Here is a 9,313-nt window from a genome sequence, read left to right on the forward strand (position 1 = left end):
CATCTGCAAAAAACCAAGATGCAATCCTGAGGCCCCTGAAGCCGGACTCCCTCTTCCCCTTGGCTATGCCTTGAAATTCTGTCCATAAAAGTCATTCCATTTGTACAGACACTTGACGGCATGCAACAACGGACCCTGTACCCCATGCTCCTGAAGCACTCCCTGAGGGACACAATCATATGCCTGTTCCAAGTCCACAAAACACATGTAGACTGGTTGGGCAAACTCCCATGAATCCTCCAGTATCCTTGTGAGAGTGAAGAGTTGGTCCAGTGTCCCACAGCTAGGACGGAGTCCATATTGTTCTTCCTGGATGCAAAGTTCGACCAACAGGTGAAGGAACAGGAGAAGTTCTGCCGGAGGTGTGAGTTAAAGATCTCCCAGACAGGGGCCTCCACCAGATGCTCCCAGTATACCTTCACTATGCGTTTGGGTCTACCAGATCTATCCGGCATCAAATCAAACTCACCACCAGGCGGTCATCAATTGAGAGCTCAGCTTCTCTCTTCACCCGAGTGTCCAAAACATGCGGCAGCAGATCCGATGATACCGTTAGAAAATTGATCATCAAACTGCAGCTTGGGGTTCTCTGGTGCCAAGTGTATTTATGAACACCCTGATGTTTGGACATGGTGTTCTTTATGTACAAACTGTGGTTAGCACAGTTCAGATCAGGTAGGCCATTCCTCCTAATCACACCCTTCCAGGTTTCACTGTCATTACCCACATGAGCATTAAAGTTCCCCAGCAGAACAAGCAGAAGTGGCACCTTGCAACACCCCATACAAGGTCTCCAAGAAGGCTAGATACTCTGGACTGGTGTTCGGCACATAAGCACAGACAACAGTCAGAGCCCATCCCTCAAATCACAGTCAAACGGAGGCTACCCTCTCATTCACCGGGGTGTGCTCCAACATACTGGCACTGAACCAGGGGGCTATAAGTAGACCCACCCCTGCCTGGTGTCACACCCCGCATGCCTTCTTCCCCTGTGTTCCTTGTGGTGTGGTGCTAACGAGCCACACCTGTTCTTCGTTTAACCCTGCCTCTCGTTTCAGCCCTCGTGTGGATGATCCCTAGGTGCCTCTCGTCTGCTCCCTCCTCTATGGTGTATATAGTGCTTCCTCGTCCTGAGCTCCCCAGTCTGGTCATTGTATTGTTATGTGTGTGATATTGCTGCCTGCCTGTGCTCCCCAGTTAACCCTGCACCCTGTCTTCTCTCCCAATTCACCCTACCCCATTTTGACCCCTCATGGTCCTTTTCCTTTTGCTCTACTTGTTGTGTTTTATATAAATTGATTTGGTTATCCCCCCTTCATTTCCGTCCTTCCCGATACGTGACACTTGGCACCACTCCTGATGGGCAACTCCAGCCCCACTCCAGGAGTTTGGTTCCAGAGGCCAAGCCATGTATTGAGGTTTGCCCAACTATATATAATCAGCATCTCTCCGCCTTCTGCACCAGCTCAGGCTCCTTTGTCACCAGATAAGTTATGTTCCCTGTGCCAACAGCCAGTTTTTGTAGCCGACTATTGATTCGTCATGGCCCCTGCCTTTGACTGGCACCTGATCTACATTCCACCCCACCCACATGGCTCCCCTTGCAGGTGGTGTGCCCACAGGAGGGCAAATTTATGCTATCCTTTTTGGCTATGACCAGCTACCAGGTGCCCGCCTTAGTCTCTCCAGTTCATGCAGGGTGACATGGTCTATGCTATTATAACAATAATAATACAGTAATGATAAAAGTAACTACATATTGTCATGATCCGCTCCGTCCGCTCCTGATGTGTGCCACGCCCACCTCGTTACCTCGTGTTCCGCCCTGATTGTGATCACCTGAGTCCTGTTATGTCTAGCTTGTCTTTTGTATTTAGTCCTCGTCTGAGTCAGTCTTCCCCAGATCCGTCATTGTATTGTTTGGATGTTTGTTCTTGTCAGCCTTCCCGCGCCTAATAAAACCCCGTTTGTCCGTATTTACGGCTCTGATCTCCTGCCTTCCGGCTCGCTTGCCAGCGATCCTGACAGATCTGTCATGATCCGCTCCGTCCGCTCCTGATGTGTGCCACGCCCACCTCGTTACCTCGTGTTCCGCCCTGATTGTGATCACCTGAGTCCTGTTATGTCTAGCTTGTCTTTTGTATTTAGTCCTCGTCTGAGTCAGTCTTCCCCAGATCCGTCATTGTATTGTTTGGATGTTTGTTCTTGTCAGCCTTCCCGCGCCTAATAAAACCCCGTTTGTCCGTATTTACGGCTCCGATCTCCTGCCTTCCGGCTCGCTTGCCAGCGATCCTGACAGAATGACGGATCTCTACAACTCACCTCCGCGGATCGAGGAACAACGCCTTGAACTGCTCAGCGAGGTATTGTACTGGCTGAACCTGCCAGAGGTCCGTGAGGACCCTGAACTAAGGGACCTAGCCAACAAAAGCGGGACCCTCCTCCAGGAGATGACCGCGCTCACTGGCGCGCACGTCATCGGCGACGTGCGCGACAATCTCCGGCAGCTGGTAGAGGGGGTGACAGAGAAGCGGCTCCAACCGCTCGCTCTCTCCGGAGCTTCCCCATCGCAACCACCCAGCCAAAGCCGGCGAAAAAAGAAGAGGCGCAAGGGGAAAGGACTAGAGGAGACCCCGCTGAATATCGGGAGGAACCCCTCCCGACACAGAAGTCAGCGGGGATCTCTACAGCTGCGCAGCTGCCGTCACCAGCAGCCTCCATATTCCAGAATGACCACCTGGAATATGCGGGGATTAGGGCCGTCTGGGATGCGATTCCCCGGATCCCCAAGGCCCTTAAAGGCCGATCCTGGCGCCTATCGCGGACCTGCCTGCTCTGGACGTGCCTGCAGCACCAGCTGCTGCCGCCGCCGATCTGCCCGCGGCTGCGCTGCCTGCTGCCTCCGCCGATCTGCCCGCGGCTGCGCTGCCTGCTGCCTCCGCCGATCTGCCCGCGGCTGCGCTGCCTGCTGCCTCCGCCGATCTGCCCGCGGCTGCGCTGCCTGCTGCTGCCGCCGCACTGCCCGCGGCACCGCCCGCCGCTGCTGTCGCCGCTCTGCCCGCGGCACAGCCTGACCCGCCTGTCCTGCCTGACCCGCCTGTCCTGCCTGACCTGCCTGCAGTCCCTGCAGCTGCCACCGCTTTGCCTGCGGCACTGCCCGCGGCGGCCGCGGTTGCGCCCCCTGCTGGCCACATGACGGCGGCGCCCGTCCTGCCGGCACCTGAACTGCCTGTCTCGCCTGTCCTGCCTGACCCGCCTGTCCTGCCTGACCCGCCTGCCCAGACAGCGGCTGCATCTGCTGCTGCGGCCGCCGCGTTGCCTGCAGCTCTGCCTGAGGTGGCCGCGGTTGCGCACCCTGCTGGCCGCGTGATGGCGGCGCCCGCCGCGGCGCCCCCTGCTGGCCAGGAACTGAGGATACCTGTAGCAGCTCTGCCCAAGGTCTCGGCTTCGCCTGCGCCCTCTGCTTGCCACACGCCCGAGGTGCCTGCAGAGGCGCCCCCTGCTGAACTGTCTGTCTCGCCTGTCCTGCCGGCTTCTGAACTGCCGGCGCCTGAACTGCCTGCGGCTGCGTCTGAGGTCCCGGCGCTGCCTCTGCCTGCACCCATGCCCGCCGAGGTGCCTGCTCTGCCTGCGGCACCTCCAGCTGGCCGCACGCCCAAGCCCGTCTCGCCTGACCTGCCCGTCTCGCCTGTCCTGTCCGGCCAGCCCTGCTCACCGGTCCTGCCCGTCTTGCCTGTCCTGTCCGGCCAGCCCTGCTCGTCGGTCCTGCCCGTCTCGCCTGTCCTGTCCGGCCAGCCCTGCACGTCCGCAGCGCCCCTTGCTGACCACTCGCCTGTCCAGCCGGCCCAGCCCTGCTCGCCGGTCCAGCCGGCCCAGCCCTGCTCGCCAGTCCAGCCGGTCCAGCCGGCCCAGCCCTGCTCGCCGGTCCAGCCGGCCGCGCCCGCGGCTCCGCCCGCTGCTACGGCCAGGCCCGCGGCCCCGCCTGAGGCCGCCGCTCTGCCCGCGGCCCCGTCTGAGGCCGCCGCTCTGCCCGCGGCCCCGCCTGAGGCCGCCGCTCTGCCCGCGGCCTCGCCTGAGGCCGCCGCTCTGGCTGTCCTGCCCGCGACTCTGGCTGCCCCGCCTGCGGCCACGCCCGCGGCTCCGGCTGCCCCGCCTGTTGCCTCTTTAGAGGCCCTGACTTCTGTCCGCCCAGCACCAACCTCCCTCATGACTCCCTCACCCTTGCCTCTGCGAGGCCGACGCCCCCCAGGACCCCGCCTGTCAGTTTCCCGTAAGGGACGGGGACACAGGCGTCGGGTCCGGGTCCCGCCCGCCCTGCCCCCTGGCTCGCCCGTTCGGCCCCTGGCTGTGGCTCGGTGGCTGCCTGCGGGTCCTCCGGCTCGGGGTCGGCGGTCGCCTCCGGATCCCCCCCTGGTTCCTCGGTGCCGGTCCTCGGCCCCGCCTCCGGCTCCGTGACGGCCGCCTCCGGGCCCCCCTGCTCCGGCTTGGCGTCGGACGGCGCCTTCCCCGGCTCCGGCTGCGCCTCCGCCTGCCGCGGCTTCCCCCTCCTGCCTGCCTGCACCGGTGTTCCCTCCTGCTCCCTCCGTGTCCCCTCCGTCACTCCCTCGTCCCGTTCCCTTGGCCCCTGGGTGGTCCCCTCCTGCTCCCTCCTCCCTCTCGCCTGTGGCCCCTCCGGCCGCTGCCCGTCGCCCGCCTGGGTTCCTTCGGGCTCCCCTGGCTCCTCCTCCCTTTCCCTCCGTCCCGTCTGTTTCTGCTCCTCGTCCCTCTGTGTCTCCTCCGTTCCCTTCTGGTCCCTTTGTCCCTCCTGTCTTTGCTCCTCGTCCCTCGGTGTCTCCTGTGTTCACTCCTCGCCCTGTTGTTCCTCCGTTTTCTGTCCCCTCTGTGTCTCCTTTCTCTGTCTGCCTGTCTGCGTTTCCTGTTCTTTGTCAGGTCCTGTCTTTCTGTTGGTCCTTGTTCCTGTTCTGTGTCTCTGTCCTGTTTCCGGTGTCTCGTTGATGTTCTGCTTTTGTTTTCCAGGTCCTGTTCCCCGGTCTCGTCCCGTCCGTCGCCTCCTCTCGGACGCGCCCGGTGTGTCATGATCCGCTCCGTCCGCTCCTGATGTGTGCCACGCCCACCTCGTTACCTCGTGTTCCGCCCTGATTGTGATCACCTGAGTCCTGTTATGTCTAGCTTGTCTTTTGTATTTAGTCCTCGTCTGAGTCAGTCTTCTCCAGATCCGTCATTGTATTGTTTGGATGTTTGTTCTTGTCAGCCTTCCCGCGCCTAATAAAACCCCGTTTGTCCGTATTTACGGCTCCGATCTCCTGCCTTCCGGCTCGCTTGCCAGCGATCCTGACACATATGGTACTGTACTGTACCTCAAGCTGACAAACCACTGAAGCCATGCAATGTTTTCACAAGCATCACAAAGTAGTGTTATTATTCATTATTATGAAGCATTTGTAGCAGTCTATTTGTCAGTACGAGTTGTCTGTAAGTCAGATGTTCTTAACCGAGGGACTACCTTATTTAATTCTCTTTATTGATATTATTAATTTGGACTTCAAGCTAAATAATGTTAATAAATTTTACCATGTGGTGAGTTGGAGGGCCCCATGGAGTTTTTTTTACCTAGGGCCCCCATAGTTCCTAACATTGCTTCTGCCCAAGCCATCTGCCCCCTGTGTATCTGCACATTCAAGTTCGGTATATTATTACACTAAATTTTAGACTGATACTGTGTGTCAGGGCTTGTTGCTACGCTAAATGATGGGTAAACTATCTCTGGAGAGACATGAGTGATGAGTGAAACATCATGACGACCGACAGCAGCCGGGTCAGACAGGATCAGGAACGCTGAGACCGCCTCACCTACAAACAGGCAGGGGCAAACACATCTATCACAGGATGTCTCCTCTACCCAGACACTAGCCGGACTACCAACAGCGAGTGCGTTATCTCTGACGGATGATAGCAGGCTAATTAATGAGGCATCCAGCTTGGATCCTCGCACGTCACCGGAGGGGTTGTGAGCCGCTCAGTCCTGTGTGAGAAAAAGCAACTGGAATCACACATGCCAAATGAAAATATCCTGAATCCCGAATGCCTTGCCAAATGTACTCCACCATTCAAAGTTTAAAAAAAAATCAAAACACTTAAAGCAAAAATCCCCAATGTTAAACAAAGTACTGTTTGAAGGCTGCACAATGTACAATGCTAGATATTTCCATGACACCAAGATACCTTTTTGGGAGATGCATATGCAGTCATGACTTGTGTTTAGTTCTTCCATATTCAAACAAACCTTTGGTACAAAGCGACCGATTACCATTTCCAGTCAGTATAATGCACAAAAAGAGGCATCTAAGGTTATGAGTAAGTCCAGAGAATCATACAACACTATATGTCAAGGGCTTGAGATTTCAGGGCAGGATAGGACAGCCGAGTGACTGGAATGGCTGCTTTTCTGTATGAATGCCAGGACCTCAAGAAAAATTTAAGAATTATGTGCATAAGTTCAATAAGATTAGCCGCAAGCAGGTAAGTGGTTATTTGGATTATGATGAGATGTGAGGAAAGTGTACCCCACAGGTCTGACATAGGATGCATTTGTGTGGTTGGTTTCTACAGTACATAAAATTACTCATCCACACACACATCAAGATGACAGATAGTGTGAGAGTTTCTAACAATCGTTACCACAGTAATAGTAGCAGCTAACTGTCCACTCATATGCAAGCTTATTTCCACATTATGAGATATATTGGACAAAAAATGTACATTTCAAAGAAAGCAACCAGACATGACTGTTCTGTATACATGCCTGCCATGTAGAAAAGGCAAAGAGGTTATTAGATGCTGAATGTTTTCTGTTAATCACAGGTCTGAATCTCAAGGACCCTGACAGAATTCCTTAACCAACCATCCATCCATCCATCCATTACCATCCGCTTATCCGGGGTTCGGGTCACGGGGGTAGCAACTTCAGGATAGATACCCAGACCTCCCTCTCCTGAGCTATCTCTACCAGCTTTTCGGGGGGATGCCGAAGCGTTCCCAGGCCAACTGAGAGATATAATCTCTCCAACACGTCCTGGGTCTGCCCTGGGGCCTCCTCTCTGTAGGACGTGCACGGAAAACCTCTCCGGGTAGCCGCTCAGGAGGCATCCGCACCAGATGTCCAAACCACCTCAACTGGATCTTTTTGATGTGGAGAAGCAGTGGTTCTACTCTGAGACTCTCCCGGATATCTGAACTTCTCACCCTATCTCTAAAGAAGAGCCCAGACACCCTGCAGAGAAATCTCATTTCATCCGCCTGTATCCCTGATCTCATTCTTTCGGTCATTACCCATAGCTCATGACCATGGGTGAGGGTAGGGACGAAGATGGACCAATAGATCGAGAGCTTTGCTTTCCGGCTCGATTGTTTCTTAGCCAGCCCTAGTTAGTTCTTGTTTTTTCAGCCAGCCTTGGTTTTAACCCTTCATGGTCCCTTTGTTTCTTGTATTGGTTTAGTTTATTGAAAAAAGAAAACTCCTTCTTGTTACCAACCTGCACTGTGGATCATCCTTCCGTTATGCCATGCCTTAACAACTATAATCCCAATTGTGACTGTACTCTGAATGACACCCTTTATGAAATCCCAACTTAAGCATCATGCCTTGAAATCACTACTTTATCCTTGTCTTCCAGCATTTTGTTTCCATTATTAACAACAGAAAATAGAACCATACATAAAAACCCGTAAACTGAAGAAGAACAGGTTAACAGAGGATCACCATTTCTTCAAACATACTACAGGCAGATGAGTACCTCTGTAGTGAATTGAATGGCAATAATGCAAATAAAACATAAAATTCTGTCACATGGGTGTAGGTTCAACCAGAGTGAATTCTGATTGATTGTGAGCATTGACACAGTGATTATAAACATTAATAATACACTATTGGTTGTTATGCAGGAATATATTAAACACCAGCATTTGGCAGTAAGCAGACATGTAAACATTGGCTTAGAATTTGGAAACATATTAGCTGTGGATAAGACAATGGTTAGAAACTTACGACCTATAAATAAACTATAAACACTTTCATGCCCAGGCAAGAACTTTGAAGTATACTTAACTAATCGGGCAGAAAGAAAACCGAAAATGTTTAGCCTTCCAGTGACAGCTAATATAGTTTATGATTAGTTCCAATGGCTAGCAAGCCTTGGGTAATTATCATTTGTCTAATAATAAGTAACAGAAAAAAATAAAATAAAGGAGGCTGAGTGTGAGGTAGTAAACTTACACTGGTGGAAAAGGCTCAGCATGCACTGCCACTATATTGGCTTTGGCATCTACCACCAAAGAAAATCTTTTCCTGTCTCCTACTATTGTTGTGATGGTTAGCCTAGCATGAAACAGCAAATCCAGTTTAATGTTTTAATTGCCATTTGCACAAGTACAGGTACATTGGAATGCTTCCCTTTGCTGACCCACCTTGCACTCCATAGCTAAGGGGTCACAGCACAGGGTCAGATAACGTGCAGCACCCCTGGAGTTGGGGGGTTAAGGGCCTTACTCAAGGACCCACGCACATGTGACAGTTCTGCTGAGGGCAGGGCTCAAACTAGCAATCTTCAGATCACATGCGTAGAGATTTAATCACTGAGCCACTTGCCGCCCAGGCCCTGGTTATAAAGTTTTGCTAGGATTTCACAGTATTTGTGGCATTGTTCCATCACCTCGGGAGCATATTCTTCATATATGCCGACAGGGCAGCCTCAATACTGTAGTTTACCTCTCTTGGCTTGCGTCTCCTGAATGTTCTTTTCCATCTGCTGGTTCCTGGGCACTCGGATGAAAATAGCCCTTGGCCTCTCTCCAGGTTTGGGTTTAGCCATAGAGAGAGCAAAACATTATCATCCATGACATCCACCAGCAATCCTGCAAAGAAAGTTGTGGGATGAGGGTCCTCAATAGATTCCAGTAGGCTAACTATTCTGATATTGTTGCAGAGGGCACAGGACTCAAGGTCTGTAACTTTAGTTAACATTTAGCCATTTGCCATTGGCAGAGTTGAAAAAGTACATTTAAATTCCATAGCAAGTGCCTTATCATGCTCCACCAGGAGGAAGCCATGCAGAGTTTGTTGGCGATAGCCTACGTGGTTATAGCAGTTACAGTATGTCTTATCTGGCTTGTTTATTCAGTTTGAAGGCCATGAGTTTATAGTTTGTTGTTTATAAAGATTAATGTTTATTCAATGGCAAAATGTAATGGAGCTAAAGGTTTTTTAAAAGCAAGAATGTAAAAAATATGGGAATGAGACTCAAACGCATGTTTACCC

The sequence above is a fragment of the Paramormyrops kingsleyae genome, chromosome 1 (assembly GCF_048594095.1).
Source record: "Paramormyrops kingsleyae isolate MSU_618 chromosome 1, PKINGS_0.4, whole genome shotgun sequence".
Classification (NCBI taxonomy): domain Eukaryota; kingdom Metazoa; phylum Chordata; class Actinopteri; order Osteoglossiformes; family Mormyridae; genus Paramormyrops; species Paramormyrops kingsleyae.